Source organism: Zonotrichia albicollis, chromosome 9, assembly GCF_047830755.1.
Source record: "Zonotrichia albicollis isolate bZonAlb1 chromosome 9, bZonAlb1.hap1, whole genome shotgun sequence".
Lineage (NCBI taxonomy): Eukaryota > Metazoa > Chordata > Aves > Passeriformes > Passerellidae > Zonotrichia > Zonotrichia albicollis.
The window spans coordinates 28,679,412-28,701,255 of NC_133827.1; the positions used below are offsets into that span (position 1 = coordinate 28,679,412).

At 39.1% G+C, this 21,844-nt stretch overlaps 1 long non-coding RNA gene across 1 annotated transcript in view; it reads left to right on the forward strand.

Moving 5' to 3' along the window:
- Positions 1–457: 457 nt before the first annotated feature.
- LOC113459580 (uncharacterized) overlaps positions 458–21,844 on the forward strand; it is a 43,026-nt gene continuing 21,639 nt past the window's right edge. Inside the window, exon 1 of the long non-coding RNA XR_003380957.2 lies at positions 458–647. This is a non-coding gene — a long non-coding RNA (uncharacterized LOC113459580). The remainder of the gene's footprint in view (positions 648–21,844) is intronic.

The window sequence follows — 21,844 nt, forward strand, 5'->3', positions numbered from 1 at the left end:
TTACACTAAAGAGTTTGGCGTTTGGATATTTCTAAAAAATGAAGTGTTGTGGGGAAATTCGATGCTTCTTTGGAGGTTTTTTTAGCTACTTTGCCTGGCTGAGTTCTGACGCTGAGGTCTATCAAGCTCCATTTGATTTGTTTCAGCAGCCACAGTGATGATAATGTCCAAGGGACCATTTCTGAAAAATGTACCTAAACTAATGTGATGATTAAAGGTAACAGAATAAGAATGATGATATTATAAAAGATTCTCTTGTAAAAGACTCTGTGTGACTTGTGTCAGAGATGACACAGAGTTGTTTCAGAAGGCAAATGGTAAAAGCCCTGTTTATTTGATCCTCTCCTCTTTTATATCTTAGTTTGCTACAGGTGGACCTGATTGGTCCTTTAATCAAAGCACCATAACCATTGGCTAATTAAGAACCACCCTGTTGGTAACACCCTTATGGGAAAACAGCTTGTTAAAACCACCACCCGTGGATTGTTTCCATTTGATTACCATTGTTTCTCTCCAGCTCCAGGACCAGCTCATGGGAAGGCTTGTGCAGCTTTCCCTCTCTCTGACCAGCCTGGCCCATCCTCAGACCCGCGTGGCTCTGAGCCCCTGGAGACACACTGACCCAGAGCACTGGCACCAGCTCCAGGGTATGTTCCTGCGTGTCTCAGGGTGGGGTTTGTCCTGTGGGAGCTCAGGTGGGATGGGCACAGGGCTGCTGCTGACCAAGGGAGGCACCGGGGAGAGCAGAGATCCCCTGGAGCTGCCAGGTCCCTCCACGGGCACCGGGATGGTGCAGGGGGTGAGGACACCCCTCTGTGCCCCACTGCCATTCCCCCTCCAGCAAGGGACCCTGACCCAGCTGGAGCAGCTGAGGGGTCCTGCAGGCCCTGTCAGGAGGCTGCAGGGTCGGGCAGGAAAAGAATGCAGAGAAGAAATGGCCATGGGCCGGCCCTGTCCATGTGTGCAAGCGTTTAGAAGTGTGTAATTTAAAAATTAGTATTCTTATGAAAAGAAACAGGGTTCAATTCAGATTCAAGAGATGCCTGGTGCCATAATTTTGTTCAGAACTCGTTTTTCTTTTTTCCATTTCATGAATGGTAGAGTTTAATGGAGTAAGAAGCGAGTGAAAAGCTTGATTGTAATGAAAATAATTGTGAGCATATCAAGTGAGTGCAATTAAAATCTAGATACATAAATAATATGCTGTTTTAATTAAAGAGGGCTTTTTTTCTTCAGAATACACTTGCTAAGATGGTTCTTTTTTCCTATACTAATTTTTAAGATTAATTGAAAACATAGGCCACTCCACACTGAGAAAATTATAAATAGGAATTTTTTTATTTTACTAAACTAAATCTTCAGCAGTTACTCAATGGTGTTGTTTATTTTTCATACTGCAATTTTATTTTTTTTGAATTGTGTGTATCTGCACTATCTTCATTAATGCTCCACCTGTTTGGGCTGGTTAATATTTATAGCAGTAAGTCATCATTTCCTGATTGATAAGTGATTGAACTAATTCAGTGTATTTTATTTAGTCAGAGCTCCATTTTTAGGACCAGTTGTCTATTAAAGTGTGCAGGAGACTACACAGGAGGAGAGAGGGAATGTGGAAATAGAAAGAGCAGACAGCACTCCTTGCAGAGCCTTGTCAGTGCCTGGGGGATTTGTCTGGCAGAGCTTATGGCAGGAGAAGTGTGAGCTGTGGTGGGTTTATCTCAGTGCCCTGGGGGCTGCCACCATCCAGGTGACTCTGTCACCCTTCTCCAGGCTCAGCTGCATCATTCAGGACAGACCATGAGCATCACAGTTTCTTCTGAACTTGGAGAATTCAGTAACAGCACGAAGTGGACAAGAGATGGTTTTTGCAATGCACCAAAATTTACTTTCTAGATGCATTACACCAATGTGCTAACAGATTTAACTATCTGAATGGTCATTTTTCTGTCAAAAATCAAAATTTTAAAAGGTTGTAAAACAAGTTAGTGGCTCTCTGGCTTATTTTTATCTCCATTCTGTAAAGTTTGCTGATTAAGTAGTGTAGTGATGGACATTATAGAGAGAGGAAGACATTCTTTGTTTTCAAAAGTTCATGGAATTATAGGCATGAGAAGTGCAATGGTTTGTTATATTAAGTTGGTAATGAACCTTTAAGTACAAGATTGCTGTCAGGCATACAAGTTATATACTTTTTCACATTCATAAGTCAGTAATCATACTCTGATCTCTAGTTCTGATCTCCAGCTGAAAAAGCACTTAAGTGCTAATTTGCATTGCTAAAACTAGATATTTTTTATAGGTTACGTTTACTTGAGCCAAGGAAATCATGGTTTGAAATATTCCCAGAGCCTCACATGCTACAGCATTACAACTTCTGGTACATTGCAAATGAGACAGACAGGTTAGCAGACAGGGAGTACAAGAGAGACCTGGGGACAGTTCAGATTCAGACACAGGTAAAAAGCATAAACAGAGAAGGATTTCTGTGTTTATTTATTGGTGCATTCCATGACCAACATGGACTGGGTGTGCAAAACAGACCTGCCAGCTTTGTGTGGGAGGCAGGGATGCCAGGATGTTGACAGTAAAGGGTTTGCTAGTTTGCAGAAGGAAGAGTTGACCTATGTTGACTCTCTATGTGTATTTTTATTTCAATTCGTGAAACTTTGAAGCAAATGGAAAAGGCAGAGATAGGCTGAAACTAAACTAAGGCTATGGGCCATGGGAGTCTCCACTGTCTCTTGTTAATAAATGTTGGCTCTCCATGAGGAGATGAAACCTCAAAATGAAACCTTTCCCTTGTGTTAACTAAAAAAATTAAAAAAAAAAAATAGAATTGACCCACTGCTCATCCAAAAGGACTTCATCTGGTTGCCTTTTCTAGTCACACTGAACCCCACAGCACTCCAGTGGGGAACAGGGAAATTCCTGCTGTGGTGTTCCTTAGCAATGTGGTGTTAAGGAGCTCAGCTGGAAAACATTTCACTTAGAGAGCAATTTGTCATTAAAACTGAAGCAGAGAAAGCTAAGGTTAAATGAAAAGCATTGAGGCTCTTATCAGGATAGGCAACATATTTTTCATGTTGGAAAAGCATGTTTAGACATCGAGTAACTGATGTATTGGGTTTTCATAGTGTACTGTAAATGCAGATAAACTTGATAAGCAAAGACACGTCTGAATAAGAATGTAGCTTACAATTTTTCTCCTGAGGTAATGACTACCTGTTCACCCTCCCCTTCCTCAGCAGCATCTCTAAGACTTCTCCTCCATCCCCACGCACAGTGACAGTGCAAGTTGTTCTGTTTATTATTTTTGTACTGCCAACACTGCACCTGTCATCTCTAATGATGGATGACCTTACCTTAGTGGTGGTTAATCTAATGATGAACTCACTCCCTGGAGGTTACAGGCACCATTTTCTGTTTCTAGCAGCCAGCATCACATGGTGATGAATAAATTGGGCTTTCCTCACTCCCCCAACTGTGTGCACATTTACAGAGGGTGAAGATGCTTGGTATAGCTCCAAAATAGTGAATTCTTGGCAAGATATCCTTGGTGTCTTTTGTACCCCATTCTACAATTGGAACATTGTAGAAGACAATGTTGGAATGAGAATGAATTAATTCAGGAGATTGACAAAATCCAGGGGTGGCTCCAGGACTGAAGGTCATCAAGTGAGAAGTAAAATCAAGATTCATCACTTAAATATCTCACACCAAAGCCTATTGAACACTTAAAACATTCAATCAACCCAAAACTGCCTTTTCCAGAAGTGAGATTATTTGACTAAAGACAGCTGCTTTATTAGCCAGGCTGAGAGAACTGGAATTGTTCAGCCTGGATAGAAGAAGTCTCCAAGGAGACCTTAGAGCCCCTTCCAATACCTAAAGGAGCTACAGGAAAGCTGGAGAGGGACTTTTTACAAGGGCAGGAAGTGACAGGACAATGGGAAATGGTTTCAAACTGAAAGAGAGTAGGTTTAGATTAGTTAAAAGGAAAAAATTCTTCCCTGTGAGGGTGCTGAGGCCCTCACACAGGTTGCCCAGTGAAGCTGTGGATGCCCCATCCCTAGAAATGTCCAAGGCCAGGCTGGATGGAGTTCTGAGCAATCTGGGACAGTGGAAGGTGTCCCTGCCCTTGGCAGGGGGGTTGGAACAGGTGATGATCTTTAAGGTCTCCTCCAACCCAAAGTAGGCTGTGATTCTATAATTAATTACTATTTTGGCTGAATTTTCTGCTTTTGAATGTACTTTTAATGTTTTCCTTTATCTCATCTATTTCTGCTACAGACTTTCTGTTCTGAAACTATACTAGAGATGTTTAAATTAAATCTTAAATATTCCAAACCATATGAAAAGTGCAAGTATTTTTAAAAGGAAATTTTAAAATGCTCACATTTTAAATTTAGTAAGCCTACTTAGATTATATAGTAATATATTTACTGCCAGATTGAAGTTATCTCTTGGTCCAAATGCCTCACCCAGAGTGTTCTGCTGGACATGTGGGTTTTAATGTCTATGGATTTCACAGAAGTTTATCCACATATATATTTTAAGTAAGGTTTATATTTAGCAATTTCCCAGTCGTGTCATATGTATTTTATGTATTAAAGAGCAAAAATTAGATAGAAATAATTAAACTATTTTTAATGAGGTGTTTTCTCAGATTTAGCTACCCATTCTTTTCTCTGACACTTTTTAAGACTGGCCTGTTTTAGTACCTCTGTTCTTAATTGGATTTCTTGAGTGTTTTCATGTTTCCATTTCCTCTGATTCCAATGCAGGACATGAAACTTTGGAGCTTTAAACTGCCTTTTTTTTTTTTTTTTTTTTTACACAACCAAGCAGGATTGTATATAGATTAAGATTACTGGAATAAATTATTCTATTTTAATTGCATTTTATGCTAAGAGGCTTTGTTTGCATAAATCAAATAAGGACTACAACAATGTGGTTTAAACCCTTCAGAAATCTAAGAAAGACAGCAGTGTGTTATGTAGTTTATTTCTAATTGAATGGCTTAGAAAACCACTTCAATTCTCATTCTCAAATAACCTGGTCAAGGAGGTCAGGAAGCTACAAGATAGAATGTAGACCATGTGCTGAGTATTTTAGGGAGTAAAACAAATCAATTCACTGTCTTTCAGTGCTGATGTTTCCTACAGCCCCATAACAAGCTCAGACAAGGAAAGCTGTAAAATCTCATCCATTTTAAGTTACTGTAGTTTATAGCTCCCAAGGACCATTGGGATAGTAGGTTCAGTCAGACAAGGCAGAAGTCCCCAAATAAATAATTTATTCCTCAGCATGGTACAGCGTTCCTGTAAGAGCTGAGAAAAGGAAGGCTGCTGTAACAGCAGGGGATACAATGCAGAGGAGCCTACACGTCCCAAAGGTGCACCCAGGTTTGTGGAGAACATTTTATCCCTTATCAGACAGCTACTGACAAAACAGATCCTGGGAGTTTTTCTCTTGTCTATAATAATCCCTTAGACCTCCAACACCAGGAAAGCATTTTCTTCTTTCCTGAAGTAAACATGCAGAAATCAATAGTGGTTTGTGCAACTCTTCATAGGAGATACTTAAACAAAATCTGTTCTGCCTTGACCCAAACTATTTACTCTGTGTTGTGGACTACATGAAAGAAACCTCCAGAGGACTCTTTAGTTTGAATATATTTAAAGGGAACAGATGAAATCTGACTGCAAACAATTGATCCTCAAAATTGGGTTATAAATATTCTAATACTTCCCAGTGATATGAGCAATATGACCTTTCCAGATTAATGTGTTCTTGTCTTTGCAAACAGCCCTGTTTATAGCTGACCCAATTAATTAAGAGCTCGTTAATCTGAGATCTAAATTGTTAGGTGGGGAAGATTAGAGTTTTCTTTACAGTCATCTCTATGCTTCTCTATTATTTTGGATAAATGTAATCAGACCTCTTGGGACAAATGCATAGCTGATTTAGATTTACAATTAGAACAGGGCTTGTGCTGGTGAAGGTAAATGATGAACAAAGCACAGGAATGAAAAGCCAGGAGCATTTTCAGCCCTTACTGCTGGAGTTGTCTCAATCTCTGAATGTCCCAGTCTGAAAACTGGTAAAAATTCAAAGAAAAAGCCTCACTGGATGTCTTCTCCTCTGACTTAGAGACTCAATCCCTAAGCCAAATGCAAGAATTAGCTGGTTTTAAAGGGAGGAAGCCTTCAGTAGTGCAGCAGTGCAGGCAAGGACAGAGCCCTTAATGGTCCCACTCCAGAATCCGTTTTTCCTCTCAGCGTTTGGATTCTGTGCTAAGGAAACCCCATCCTTAACTCTGCCTATGTATTTCTCCTGAAGGAGATCACAGGGACCCAGAACAGACCAAGGTGTTGACTCCAGAGGGGCACAGACCTCAGGGCTGCTGGAAAAGGCTATCAAAGCACTCTGCTGTGAAGGAAGGTGGGAAATGGCTGATTAAAGAAAAATTTACTGGAAAATAATCACCTCCTCTCTCTGACAGCTATTTTAAGTTGGAAGATTCCCAATACTATTATCTACTCTTTTCTGTATGGTTTAGTTACATTTTAGATCCATTATAGGGAGGAACGCTTAGAAAATTGTTTTCTTAGGAAACTATATAGTGAGGCATAAATTATATTAATAGGAATTAATATAATTCTGTTTATATTTCTTCTTAATTGTCTTAAAATATCTAAACAGTCTTAACTAAGTAAAAATGTGTGGAGAGGAGACAAAGTCAAAGAAATTGTGATGTAGATACCTTCTATCATTTTTATTAGACTAAACAGCATATATATTATATGAAGCAGCATATGTATGTTTTTCATGTAGTTTATCTGTCTATAAGTTTATTAAGTTTCTTCTATAAAACCTATACCAAAGCTACTGGTGTCAGGGCCACATTCATGTTAAATTTAATTTCTCTGATGACAATTGTAGCCATGCTCAGAATGTGTGCGCTGATCCCAAAGGACAATACACTCCATGTGCAAATAGAATAAAAGACACTCCAACATGTGCATGCCAAATACCATCACAACAGGTTCTTGTAATGGGTCAGGCTGTGCACAGAGGGCTTTGAGGTTTTTTGCTAAAGCAATAACTGGCCCTGTCAGACACATCTTTTGACAGCCATGATGTTCCTATTTTGTCTTGATTCAGGACAGCTTTGCTCCCAGTGCATACAAAACATGACAAGGGACTGTAACAAGTTACAGATTAAAATACTTTTAAATTAAAATTCACTGTGGAGAGGATTAAAATTGGAAGGTAGAAATACGAAAGAGATCAGGGCATATTTAACAGCACCTCTTTAAACCCCAGCCTTATATAACAGTGGGTTGCCACAAGCTCTTTGTGAGCAGTGACATTTTAAGAAAAGCTTCTGCCCATTTCTTTTCCCATTTACCCTGCAGAATGCTTGCTTTTCCCTGTGCCCTTTTCAAGCAGACTGGCATTAATAAAATATGGGGAAACAGTGAAAAATGCAGAGTAGGAAAAGGAAACAAGTTTGTAAAAGTGCTAAAAAACCTTATCTCATAGGTGCCTCATGAAAAATTTCTGGCATTTGTTGCTGAGGTGCTGTCTCATGGAAGTGAATCTTCTACCTCAGTACAAGGTGGAAGGCTGACACTAATAGTTTAAGTATGCATTAAAATCTGGATAAAACTTCATTCAGCCAGATATCCCCAGGAATATTCACCAGCTCACAGATACTTGATCCCCTGGCAGTACAAGTGCCAGGGAAAAATGTCATCCTCATTGAATTCCCCTGGACATTGTGCTGAGGAGGAATAATGACCCTCTCTCCAAGTGACACTTTATTTAAGTTTCTTTATATTAATTCCAGTGGTCTTAAAATGTCTAAACAATCTTAACTAGCTTAAAATGTATGGAGAGGAGACAATGTGTGGAGATCTCTTTCTTTTCTTATCCTAAGCAAAGGATAACGAATTGCAAGGACAAATAAACCTAAAAAATATTTCAGAAAATCTTCCCATGTTAGGAAAGTACGTAAATGAAAACCCACCCTTCCCCAAAATTTATTTCAATCAGTAGGACTACTCAAGAAATAAGATTTGTCTCAAAATTTGAAATTAATTCACATCTGGCCCTTAGAAAAATGGCAGATCTGTTAGTAGCTCCCAGAATTCCTCTCAAGCAATCATTCAAACAGCATTTCTATCTAGGAAATGTTTCTTGCATCCTACCATTTACTTCCACATAGTTGAAAAAGAGATTTGAGTTAATAGAGACAGCAATATAAGTTATTTTAGTGCTAATATAAAAATACTTAGCTGTTTCTTGAGTGGCTATAGCTTGAGAAAACCATTGCTTTTATGGAACATTCCTTCCTGTTTTGTGATTTGGAAATGCTTTCTTTTGTTTCACACATAGCATTGCTGGTGCTTATACAACTGTTAAGGATTGCATCGAACCCTCCCAATTATGAGTGGATACAAGAAAATCTCTGTGTTATAAATCATATATTTTTTTTAGAAAATGAGTTTGTCACTGGCCACATTAGAAGTGTAACATATTTTTACAGGAATATTATGTTGCTCAGCTGAAGGAGTTTCTGGATGCAGTCAGTTAGAGTGGGCCTGCTTGAGCTGGGGTGGTTGGACAACAAGATCTCCATAAAAGCCTTCCACCCTCAGCCATTCTGTGATTCTGTGAAGCATGGCCTATCAAAAACGAAAATTTAATTATGATAGCCAACACCAATGACAAATAGATTATTACAATTTTGAAAAAAAAATATCCCACTTCAATTCAAATTTTGTCAATGTCAAAACTTTAAGCGACCTTCAGATATTGTAGGCTTGCAAAGCATAGGGCTGTTTGAAAAGACAGTGAAATCCCTAAATGTTTCATTCTGGAGGTAGGTTTGCACCAGAATAAATCATGTCATTTGACTTAATTATACAGAAAGAGTGCTTACTGTTATTATCTGATTATTAACCCCTATGTGAGCTATTTACATCTCAGTCTTGATTAATTATCATAATGAGTACCTGCCTGTTGTGGTAATAATTAAGTAGAAAAGCCAGCAACAAAATAATAAGATTTTTAATATACTTTTTAGGTCAGACATAATGAGACTGAGAAGTGTAATAGTGGGTCTGAACAGAAGGTAAATTAGATTAAGTTTTAAGTGGCCTTTTTTTTTTTCACTTACAGATATTTAATTTTTGTCAACGGAAAGCTAAAAATGTTTAGGAGCAAAGTAAAGAAAATAAAATAAAAGGCCTGTTTCTAATGCATGGGACTTCCTGACATGCCAGCAGAGGAAGGAAGGGTCTGTGTACACTGGCCCACACTGTGCCATCATTCCCACAGTTGCTGGGCACTGCAGGTGTGAAATGTCACTCTCTGTTTCCATTCATGGCACTGCAGCAGTTTCCAACAACTGATGAGTAACATCAGGAGAAAAATCTTAAAATCAATTAAATTCTTCATCACCTGAAGTTATGGATATCTAATGTTTAGTCAAACATGGAATATACTCTCAGCCTAGTGCCAGAGTAATAAATATCATGTAAGACTGGTCCAACAGGGTTATCTCCATAGGGAAATGGGGGAAGTTTGCTGACTTTGGGCATTGGAAATTAGATTCAATAATGCTCTAAGAAATTTACTTCAAGGTACTAATATTGCAAATGTGTTAGTGTACAGCATATGGCTCTGATCTGAAAATCCTGAAGCATGAGCTCATTTTCATTGAGTGGTCCTGTGGGATGAACATCTTAAATTCATCTGGCGTTCTGCAGCTGGTCTACATTTTGGAGGATTACTTGTAAGTGTTCGTTTTGCCAGCATATTAAACTACTGCTGCATCACATTAATTTTCCTGCCCTTAATCACAAATTAAGCATTTTTTTTTTCACTAAAATTTCTTAGTATGCTCTGCTCTTTTCTCCGTGCTGACCCACTGATGGACATATAATAGATGAATAGTAATAATAAATTATTACTTTTCATCTGAAGACAACTGAAAGCAACACTTTGCAGCCACATTTCAAATACATACAGAAAGCTCTTATCTCCCTTCTTGATGATGAGGTGCCCTGATAGAACATCTGAAGTATGCTGGCATTATTTGCTTCATTCTTACAAAGTAATCTTGTATGTACGTGCCTTGGTGTGCTGGGAGAACTCTTTTCTGAATGTCTAATTAAGCCATACCCCATTTTATTTCTCTTAGTGTTTCAGACATATTTGCATGGTTTAATTATATTTCTGTTTAAAATCCCTCATTACTCTTGGTTAGTTCAAGCTCACACAGTGTGGTAGGACACACATGCTGATCAAGTACAGGTATTTTTTCTGTAAAGGGAAAAAAGAACAAACACAACTTGTTGATGATATCATCTTTTGGAAGATTAAAAAATCAAAATATTCTTTGTTTCCTTAGAACATCTCCAAGTAGGATAGATCTTAGTGGGATGCTGCTAAGCTGTCCATGGATTAAGAATAAAGCTTAGTAGCCTTATTTGATTTTGTTCTGACCTCTTTGAAACATTGATTGCTTGTGATCATTTACCAGCTCTGCTCTCAAACCTCTCTTTCATCATTTCTCTAAATGCTACATGGAGAACTCAGAAACTCCCATACCACTTCTCCCCTGAGATCTTTCTCATCTGGTTTTGCTCCTTGTCTTTTTCTGTAATTGCATTTGTGTATTTAAAGGTTACTATGTTTTATTTCTCTATGGATAGCTGTTTGGGGATGGTTTTGGTTTTTAATATAGAATATATTGAAGGCCTTGTCTCTGCAGTAAATTGCATTATGGTGAGGCCTTTCCAGAGGTTATAGCATGGTTAAGGCTAGAACAGAGAACAGATTTTATGTGCACATTAAGGAATATGCAGCACCAGCCTATTATAAAGTTCTCTGGTGCTTCAAATGCTCATGTGTATTTAACTTCACAGCCACGAGTAATTCATTGACAGTAATGGAACTCCTTTTGTCCACTCCACATAAAGTGTTTGCTTACCCAGGAATGAAAGTTTATGTCCTCAGTCACAGTACAGCTCCTTGGAGGAATGTTTTTTCTTGCCTTCTTCTCAGTGTAATGAACCTTGCATAAGCCCTGCATTTGAAGAACTGTCTTTAGACAAAAGGGAACTGTGTCTTCCACTTTCACTGGTTACATGGTTTACAAGAAACATATCTTAAGCCTTCTATTATTTTTTAAGCAAGGTAGAAATGCTTTTCTCAGTGAATAAAAAATGCTGGCATTTTGCTTTGCTCTAAGGATGGGCTTAAAAGAGATTGTTCTGTATGCTGCATGAATGGTTGGAGGATGGGGAGAGAGGAGAGTAATTGCTTTTATTTCTTAATCCTATTTTTTTAAATGTTGTTAATGATGAAAATGTTTGCAGAGGAGATTAAACTCCACCAAACCTTGGGTAGATTGAAATGAAGATGAGTTTAATGTCTGAGATTATATTTTGAATACTTTATTATTTTTTTAAGTATTGCTCTGTCAGCTAAATATAGTTCTGATTTTTACATTTTTATAGACCATGTGAGTTCCCTGTAGGCACATTGTCTCTCTTCAGTGATTTATATAGTTTGAATTATAGGGGATGATAAGCATTTGCTGTTCAATAGTGTAGTTAATGCTCATCCCCCCCGGGTAACAGAGCAGTGAAGCATTTACTACTCAGTGGTAGTTCTGCAACAATCAGCAGCAGTGAGGCTCCATCACACTAAATTTATACCAGTACACTCCAACCTCGGGGAGCTGAACATTCACTCAGCATAGTCTAGGGGAAAGCAATTAGAATGGACATTTTCCAGCCTTTTTGGGTGGCACAACAGGAGGAGTTTACTATTGTAACTGGATCAGAAAAAACCAATCCTGTATGTGCAAGATGAAAATTAACCAACCTTTATTTTCCCTTCCAGGATTAAAAGTAAATAGATGCTTAGACTAGGAAGCTTTTGGAAACCAGAAAGTTAAAAACTTTTCTGTATTGGCAGACCCACTGCCATGCTGGCGAGATGCCAGAGAGTCTAGGAGGGCTCCAAACTTCACTCCTGTGCTTAGGAGGAGCCTCCTGTGTAGGTTGTTGAGCTTTCAGGCACAGGGGCAGTGCAACACTTCTGTTCCTGTGATTGTGGTGAGAAAATATCAAGGACTGCATCAGCCAAGCAATAACAGCATTTCTCTTCCAGGTTATTTTTCTTTTATAGGCCTGAAAGCTTTTTCTAAAGGAAGCCAATACCATCAGGGTTGAGGAGAGCAATTAGTGTTCTCTTCTATCCTTCTGGTTGCAGGACATAATGAGGGAAAAAACATGAAATGCCTTAAGATCAATATCTGGCTCTGAGCCTGGCATCACTGGAAGAATTTTGGGTCAGTTTACACAACACAATAGATGGGGTACACCTTTCTCAAAGGGGAAAAGGGTATTTGGCACAGCTGTTAACAGGGCTCACAGAAAGGGATCAAACTAGTTTTGAAGGGGAAAGGGATAAAGCCAGGCTCCCTGGAGATAGAACCTGGGCAGAACACAGCAGTATTGAAGGGTGGCTTTGGTGGCAAGGTCTGTGAGCCTGTGGGATGGAGATTCATGCAGCAGCAAAACCATAAAGGTTATTGATGTTAGAAACCATGGAAGCACTTGAGAATGGTCCTGCAGGAATTCAGATTTATCCCCTGAGGAAGGGGTGGGATCAGCAGCCCAGGTGAAGAGGATCTCCAGCAGTGGAAGCAGCACAGGGAACAAACAAGAGGAGCTGGAGCCCTTGTGCTGCAGTAACACCATGGCATAGCTGCAGACATGGAAATGGTGGGATGGTTCCCACAGCTGGAGTACTGCAGCTCTCCAGAGGGACAGGCAAGGAGGGAGAGGACATTGGGTAGCCCTGGATTTTAGGGAGTGTCTAGAGCTTGATGATGGTGGCAGCAGGGCAGAGTGTTTATGGGTGAGAACCAGGAGGAAGGCCAGCAAGGCAGATATCACACTGGACTCATCTCAGATCACCCAGCCAGCATCAAGAGGCAGATGAAGAATTCTGTAGGCAGCTGGGAGAAGTTTCACAATTTCTAGCCCTTGTTCTCCTGCAGGACTTCACCTTACCTGGTGTCTGCTGAAAATACAGCACAGCAGAGAGGAAACTCTCTAGGAGGTTGCTGGAAGATTAGGAAGAGTGACCACATCTCTGTATACTTGGCACTGCTGAGGACACATCTTGAGTATTGTGTTCAGTCTTGGGACCCTTATTTGAAGAATCACATTAATTCAATGGAGAGTGTCCAGAGAAGGGCAACAAAGCTGATGAAAGGTCTGGAGAGCAAGACATGTGGAGCAGTGAAGGGAGTAGAGGTGGTTGAGAAGGAGATTCAGAGGAAAGATTATTGCTATTTACAACCACCTGAAAGGAGAGTGTGGTGGTGGGGGGAGTGGGGTGTCAGCCTCTTCTTACAGTTGAGAAGTTATAGGATAAGAGAAAATTTGCACCTAAGTTGCACCACATGGGATTAGATTACATATAAGGAATGCATTCTCACCAAATAGGGCTGCCAAACTCTGGAACAGGCTGCCCAGGGAAGCAGCTGAGCTCCCATTCCTGGAGGTATTTAAGACATGTAGATGTGGTGCTCAAGGGACATGATTTAGGGGTCAGCTTGGCAGTGTGCAGTTAACAGTCAGCCTTGATGATATTAAGGGTCTTTTCCAAACTAAACCAGAATTCTGTGACTCTGTCTTTGTATGAGAGGTTGAAACCAAAGCAGAAGGAGGCCCCAGGCAATAGCCACAGTCCTTCAGCAAGGCTGTGACAAAGTAAAAATAAAGCTGAGGCTCCCAGGGTGTCTTGCTTAGTGCTGTAGCTGCTGCAGTCAACACTGCCCTCTCTCTCTAAAATGCATCTGCAAGCCTCAGGCTGTGCCACAGCCAGCATCAAGAATAAGGACTGACAAAGCTAATTTTTCTCTTGTAAATTATGAAAGATGAGGCAGAGTAAAATATAAAAGAGGAAGAGAAGAAGCTGCAGCAGTCAAGATGAGTTTCAGCCTGGAAAACAGTGGGAAAGTGTGAAGTGGGATTTCTGCAAAGCGGGATTTCTGTGAAGAAGGATTGTAAGTGCTCCAACCCCACAGATGCTGTTGTGATTCTGAGAAAATATGATTGCAGTGAAGTGAAGAGGTGTGAACCCCGCTCTGGTGGCAGGGAATCTACAAATAATGACCATTATACCTACACTGCATCTTCAAGCCTGACTGGTGGTAGAGACCCAGCAAACACAAACACAGGCGAGCTCAAGTGCCTCTCTCGGGGCCCTCAGGTCTCAACATCAAACATTTGCCAGCATCTCCTGCACCAGAGAGCCTGAACAGGCTGTCAGCAGCAAGGCTTCAAGCTGAGAGGGCAAGTCAGGCTTCCAGAAGATGTCTGTGTTATGCTCTGTGCTTGCCTGCCTGCTGTAGTGTGGAGACAGCATAAGGACATTTTGAAAAGGCTCAGAAAGGGTAATGTTGACAGGCAAGTGGAAAAGTGAGGAAAAAAGCATGATTTTTGTTAAAGTCATGGTGAAAGAACTGCTGACATCCTCTGGCAGTGGGGAGAATGTGAATAATTAAAAAGAAGTTTGATGGCATTAGAATTGGGACCTTTTGAAATCAGCATAAAAATTAGGGTATGCAAAACTTTCAAAGAGGAATCTGATGAATAATTGGGAAAAAGCTATAATGTAAATGCCTAATTGGCTCAGGCAAACTCTGAGAAGATCCCAGCTGAGCTGTTCCTGTGTTCCTGTCCGTGCTCAGATGAGCATGGTTCTCTCCCTGCTGTCAGCAGGCATGAGCATCACTCACCCTCAGCCAGCCTGAATCTGACCCTAAAGCATGGACACTGATAACAAAGCCAGGAGAACCACTTACATAAAGCCTGGCATGAGTCCTGCAGGACTGACAAAGATAAATCTTATCCAGTTAAACAGTGTGGCCTGTTTGGTCACTCTAGTCAAGGAAATCAAAATCATATTCCAGTCCTAGAAGGAAGTTTAAAACTGTGAAATGGAAAAAGAAGAGAGCTATGAATAAAATCAAAGACAGAAATGAAAAGGTCACACTTAGAGTCAAAGACAAGCTGAAGGACCACTAAAAGAATAGCAAAGGAGCCTAATGTGAGGTAGAGGAATAATTCCAGCAGCTCCAGGATTCAGGTAACTGATTCATTCTTCACCTCACTCTGTAAAAGACAGGTGTCTTGGGGATGGTGGCAGTAATATTTGAATGGTTTCAGTAGTAATATCAGAAGGAAGTTGAGAATGACGAAGAACTCATTAGGTCAGGATTAAGAAACTGTGGGCTCAGAATAGGAGAGGAACAGCTGTGGAAGATCCAGTTCTGATGCTGTAAGTCTCAGTGCAGGTGATACAAAGAACCTGCATCACTTTATCTCTGATAAAGCATTTCCCTCTGCTGTTGCCTCCATCCTCTGCCCTGCATCACAGTGAGCCTAAGGCAAGAGGAGTGAGTGGCATAATGTGCACTTACACAATGCAAATAAAGGCAGGGGTGCCTCTCAGAACATCCATTCTAAGTGATAGTGGCTGTGATTGAAAGAGTGGGTGTCTTCAGCTGAGAGGAAAAAGATATTTCTTTGTACTCTCTGGAACTGAAAGAAATCACAGATTCAGTCAGAATGGTACTATACCAGACCATTTTTATAGGCTCTTTCCAGGGCAGAATCTCATATGGAAACAATTTTTGATAACGTGCTGTAAAATATATTCCAGGGAATATTCCCATCTTGGCAGAGATTGAACTAGACAGTTTAATAAGCCTTCCATCACTAATTTCTCCCTGCTTGTGGTTCTTTAAGCTGAAGCCACATAATTTTATGTTCTCCATAGCTTTTGAGTCATCCAATATCTACTGATTTGTAGCTTGACTTGTGTATAACAAACTCCAGGCTGCTTGAGGAACAAAGACACCTTAATCACAATAGCAGGCTTCAGTCACCTCATTGGCAACTCCAGGCCCTAGTTTCATTTATTTATTTAATCTGTGGAATGAAATATATCATAAGAAACATCTACATTGGCCAGCCTCACCTAGGGTCTTTATTAAATCCTTATATTAACAAAGTGCAGAGCAGAAAAGGTAATATGAAAATACAAGGCAAGATACACAGAAATTAGATGATGGCTTGGGAGAGGTCACCCTCACTTTTACAGCTTGAGTATTGAGAAGAGGTGATGTTATTTAATCAAATAATACATATATTCTGTGTAGCTGCCAGGGACTCTGCACCCTGCACAGCCTTTGATGGGCAATGTGTAACTTTTGGAGGTGTGCAATATTTCTCATGTGGATCCAGAGAAGACAACCTGTTTCTTCAGAGACTTTTTGAGTCACATCTGTATCAAGTACTGCTGGCAAGCTAAGTCTTTGGGAAAATATCTGATATCTGAAAGCCCAGTTTGGGAATAGCTGTTATGGAGGAGAGAGGTGTTATTTCACCTTACTAGAAATCTGAATCTTCATCTGAGAATCCCCTTCTGAATGTACTGCTCTCTCTGCTGGCCATCCCACTCCTACAGGACACAGACACAAACACTTACCAAGGTCAGTTTATGGCACATGTCTCTCCTAAGAGGAATGACTTCAAATCACCTTCGCCTTCCAGAACATCCAGTTTTATGGATAAACTTCAACCAACAAGTGGAATACTTCTGACTTTTTTTTTTAATTTAAAGGTGGTAGGTGTTTTAGAAGGCTAAATTCTGTAACAATTTGTGCTGGGCTCCAAGGCTTTGATAGCCTGCATTCCCAACAGTGCAACATTTTCATACTCAGGAAGGGGGGAGTGAAAAGGAGGGAGAATAAGAAGCCAAATAATGTATTTGTGCATAGTAATCCTGAATATTAGGTGATTTTCTATTTTTAGTTGCATTTTAGAAAGGATGAAGACTGATTATGAATCATTAAATCATAATTAATTATAAATCAGTCTTCACTCCAGATGTAATCTCAGGTTTTGGAAGAGCTCTTGTTTGAATAACTAGAATTTCAATTTTCATATTCAAGGCATGTTTGTATCATCTAGGATTGCAGCAGGAAGTCTGTTTGTCTATGACTGTGTCAATCTGGAGTATGACAGTGTTGTTTCCTGTGAAGTAGATATGCAAAAAGCAACTATCACCCATGGATTTTTCTATTGGCAAGAGCTTGCTAGGTCTGTCTTAATAACACAGTTGAATCTGAGACAAGATAATTAAATATATCTATGAGGGCCTTAGTCCTGTGAAATACAGAACACCCAAACTCTAGCAAAGCAGTAAAAAAATTTTTTTACGACTGTGTTTATATCTGGAATATTCTTAAACAGAGTTATTGTGGGGGCTGACAGCAGTGACTGCCTAAAACAACCTCCCTGAGTTGTGCGGGAAGCCCAAACTGAGTTTCCTGCAATTTTGGATCAGTTTCAGTTAAAATTTGGTTTGGAATATCCAGATGAGAAGTGCTACACCAGCTGAATTAGTATTGGAAATATTTGGTGCGCGTCTACTTACCTTTGGGCAGACTGATGAGCAGCTGCCACATGCACATCCAGAGGCCTTCAGTGCCCAAGTGTGAGCTGGTGAACTGCTCTTACTAATGCCTCAGACAGGTATGAACATTATTTATGGGAAAAAAGACTACTTCAGACATTAATGTTATGGGACAATGTTGAAGCAGGTCTGTGATTTGTATTTCCTTTTCCTGGAATAACTGAGTACAACTGAAGCCACATATTAGGATAAAGTCGCAGTTCAGTGATGAGGTGGCAGATGAGAAAGGCAATTCATTTGTGCTTGCAGATTATGTCTTTACCTTGAACACAATACCATGGCCCAGCTGTGCTGCAGACTTGGCTGTGTCCAAGGTAATTTGATATTGATCAGCCTTCAGGTATAATGCTACAACAATCAAACTGATCAAATGCAAGGCTACACAGATATGGCTTTTCAGGCACATTATTTCTATGAGAAATCATCACATCTCAGAGAAAGAAAGCAGACTGGCAAAAGCATATTTATAATGCTTAGTTTCTTTTTCTCCCTTCTGAAGTACTTGTATTGAGTTTTATTTTTAACATTGGAGAACAGCTAAGAAATATGTGGTTATTTCAAACATTCCATGAACATTGGGGTTTTTTCATTTGCAATCCTCTTAAATGTACTTATAAGGTTAACAAAGACCTTAAACCAGACATTTGGAAAAGTGGCAATAGCTGAAGTCTTAAATTCAATTATTTACTCCAATCCATCTCTGAAATTCAGTAAGTTCTTTAAATTCAGTGGAGACAGTTCTCACTCACTTTAATGAAGAGAGTGTTTAGACCCTGCCAAAACTCATATTTATAAATGAGACATGTGCACCTGTCTTATTCTAACTCCCTGTGCTAGAGTGCTGGCAACAGTGCCCATTTCCAGAGCAGCACTAGGTTTTCTGGGGTTTTCCAACTCCATTTGCAGCTCATCTAGCCCATGACCGCATGAGATTATGTACATTTCATACCTAATGCTATTGTTTCTACTGTGACAGTATGAGCCAAGGTGTATTGACATCCAGAAAATTTATTTGATCTTCAACCAGCATGATTTGTGTTACATTTTGAAAATGGCACATTTTTTGAAGGCACATTTTGAAAGTTATTTAATTTATTAAAAAGGTATGAAGGTCTTATCTACGTGACCTTTTTCCCTGCATCTCAAGTGTCTTAATTTTAAAAACTTGCTTCTTGTCTTGAGAAACAAAAATGTTCCTTAATGGAGAAATAGATGTTCTCGAGAATTGCAATTAAAACTTGGATAGTGATTTACCTTAATGCTAAAAGAAATTTAGAATTACAGGTTTGTCTCTCAAGTTTAATATATAAGTAGAGGTAATCAGTATGACTAAAATAACCCCTTTTCAGTGGGAATTGCAGCAGCATTCAAAATTCATCAAGACATGGACCTATATTGCTCAGCCAAATGATCACCATAGTCTTTTAGACAATTCAAGACATTAAATCTTCACATATTACATTCTGACTAACAGTCTTGGGCAAGTTTTTTATACAAAGAATATAAAACATGTTAATTAATAAATCCAAGCGCAAACTCATTAGCTTAAGACTGTATAGTAGAAGCATGAAAAGAGTTATGCTTTTTCCCCTTAGGATGACAACTTCACAGTTATAAACAGAGCTTGGGAAGACATGCTTAGGAGGCACTTCTTTCAGATGAGCTAATTAAGAATGTTCTGTTTATTTTTGTGTGCACCCAAGTGAACAGTGCCATTATGGCAGGAGGAACTGGGTAATTTTACAATCCTGGTCACAGTTTAGGTGGCTAAATTTAGTTTCAAGGCAGTGATTCAAACTCAGGTTGGGCACATTTTTTTCAGTATAATTTTAGAAGATAATAAAAATGCAAACAACTCCTGAGGGTAAATCATATCGCCTAGAGGAGGAATTCAGATGACCTCTTTAAATTAATAATGCTGACTGAGGAAAAAATGGAAACCATAGAGATTCAGGTAAATGCTTAGTAAAAGACACAGAAGCCATTTAATGTTCTTATCTTATTCAAGAGTCAGAACTAAAGTTTTCTTTGCAGCATTTACAATTGCTGCAGTATCATGTCTTTTGCTACTAAATTTACATCTACCCATCAAAGCCATTGGTTGCACTGGTGCTTCATTTGGCCATGATGCTTTGTCATCTGGCAGGAATTGATTGATGTCAGTGAAACAACCTCAACAGCAATCCCTGCTGATGTATTCATCTGTTCAGAAGCTAAAAATAAACACATGCAAATATTTCTGCTGAGAATAATTCTCTTTATGCTGCCTTGTGAGCAATAATATTAACAATAAAGTAGCATAGCTGCAGATGTAGCCCTGAGCATATAAAATTTTACAGCAGCCTTTTTCCATTGCAATATTAAGGGTCAAATGCTGTTGTGGCAGGCAAATGCAGCAATGCAGACTGCAGGAATCCTTCCACCCTCTATGAACAGAGTAAAATTCAAGTGAGCTTTTTTAATTATGAAAACATGTCTAGCTGAATTGCCAGATATAATGTGTGCATATGTAGGTTGTACATTATAGAAAGAGAAAACAATGCACTTGTTCATGGCAGGGAATGTGTCAAAAAGCCATGTGGCATTTGGGTAGCTATATTGCTTTAGCTTTGCTTAATAAAATAATATTCCTTTACTTGTTCTTAGTCTATTATCATAATGCATATCAGTGACATGAAGTCACTGCTTCATAGAAAACACTCTTGAAATTTGTTCGTTGTCCCAGTGAAGGAAAGAATGAAATCTCTTTATTTTAAATTCAGCTATCAAAATTCTACTTTGTTCGCAGTATTTTTAAGCAGCTTATTTTTGTTGTTTTGGATGGTTGATTTTTTAGTTTGTTATTTTTTAATTGAGAAAGAAAGTATATCGACTAGCTTGAAGGTTGAATATGCTCCCATGCACTTTTTATGACTTAGTCATTAGGAAAAACCTGCTTCTCAATCCCTGTTACTTGATGCAAGTCTATTGTTTTTTACAGTCTAATTTGATTACAAGAAATTGAAATGCCTTGCCTACAAGCCAGTCAAAAAGTACTTGTGCAATCATTTAGTGGCGATAGAAAATATCTTATCTGGATCAGGTTCTTGAAATTTAAGCAATAAAGTTTGGCAGATTTTGTTCTGAGCCCATCAGTTGTTGAGCAGTGTTGATTTTTAAGGGGATTCTCCTCTTTCTTGTCCCTCCCCCTGTCTCAGTGTGTGCTTGTTTATATTCTCCTGCTTTTGAAGCAATTGAATCATTTAAACTGAAGTCTAACAGATCTTTGTGCAAGTTATTTCTACAAATTTAAGAAAATATATAATCAGTTAGAAGAGGGAGAGGTAGTGTACCTTTTCAAACATATGCTGTGCTGTAGGGAAGAAAAAGTAATTTTTTCTTCTATGCAATGTAAAAATAACAGGTCCCATTTTCATGTCCATCTGACCCAAATAACAGGGTCAGACAAATTCTCTGAATTCAATTCTCATGCAGGTTTTCCAGAATCACAGACGCTTGAGGCTGAAATGAAATGGAAATTGCCAAGGCTGCTGTTCTGATCACCACACTTATTTAAATCAAGAAAAATATTTTCCTGGGGCTTCCTTATATTCCAGAAAAATTCCATGAACACTCTTTAGGAAAAAATCTTTCTATTCCTCCCTAGTAAGTAGAAATTTATCTACTAGAGGCTGTCTCTTGTTCTCCTGATAAAACAAAAGCCAAAGAAAACAAAATGTCAGCAGGTGAAATGGAAAATGTAGTGCAATGAAGATTTCAATGCCTTCTTAGTTAAGGAGTTGTGCAAGAAATCACCCAGCATCCTGAGAATAGAGGAAAACATGATGGTAAATCACAAATGTGTGTGACAGGTACTATTTCAACCCCAAATAGTTTCAGGTTTGCTTGTTCTCCTTGAGTAAAACAACTTATTGCACAGAGAAGGAGGTTTTACATCACTTTATGTTACACATTTTTCTTCTTTCTTTAATTCCACTATTCTGCTAAAGTGAGAATTTTGGCGTCAAGAAGGCAAGTAAGCCTTAGCAGGAGGCTGGAGGCCTAAATCATGTTATGTTTCCAACATTGCAGAACTGAAATTACTTGACTAGAAAAAGCCGTATCAGAATAAATCAATTTCATGAATAGGGAAGCCTGCTTACAAATAATTGATATTATTATAATTGTACTTATCTAACCCAAGTTCTTGAGTGCAAAAAAATTTCAGGGTTTTTTGTTTCCAGGCTCTTGTACATTTTTTGGGAAAGTGTTGAGCTAAGCCAAA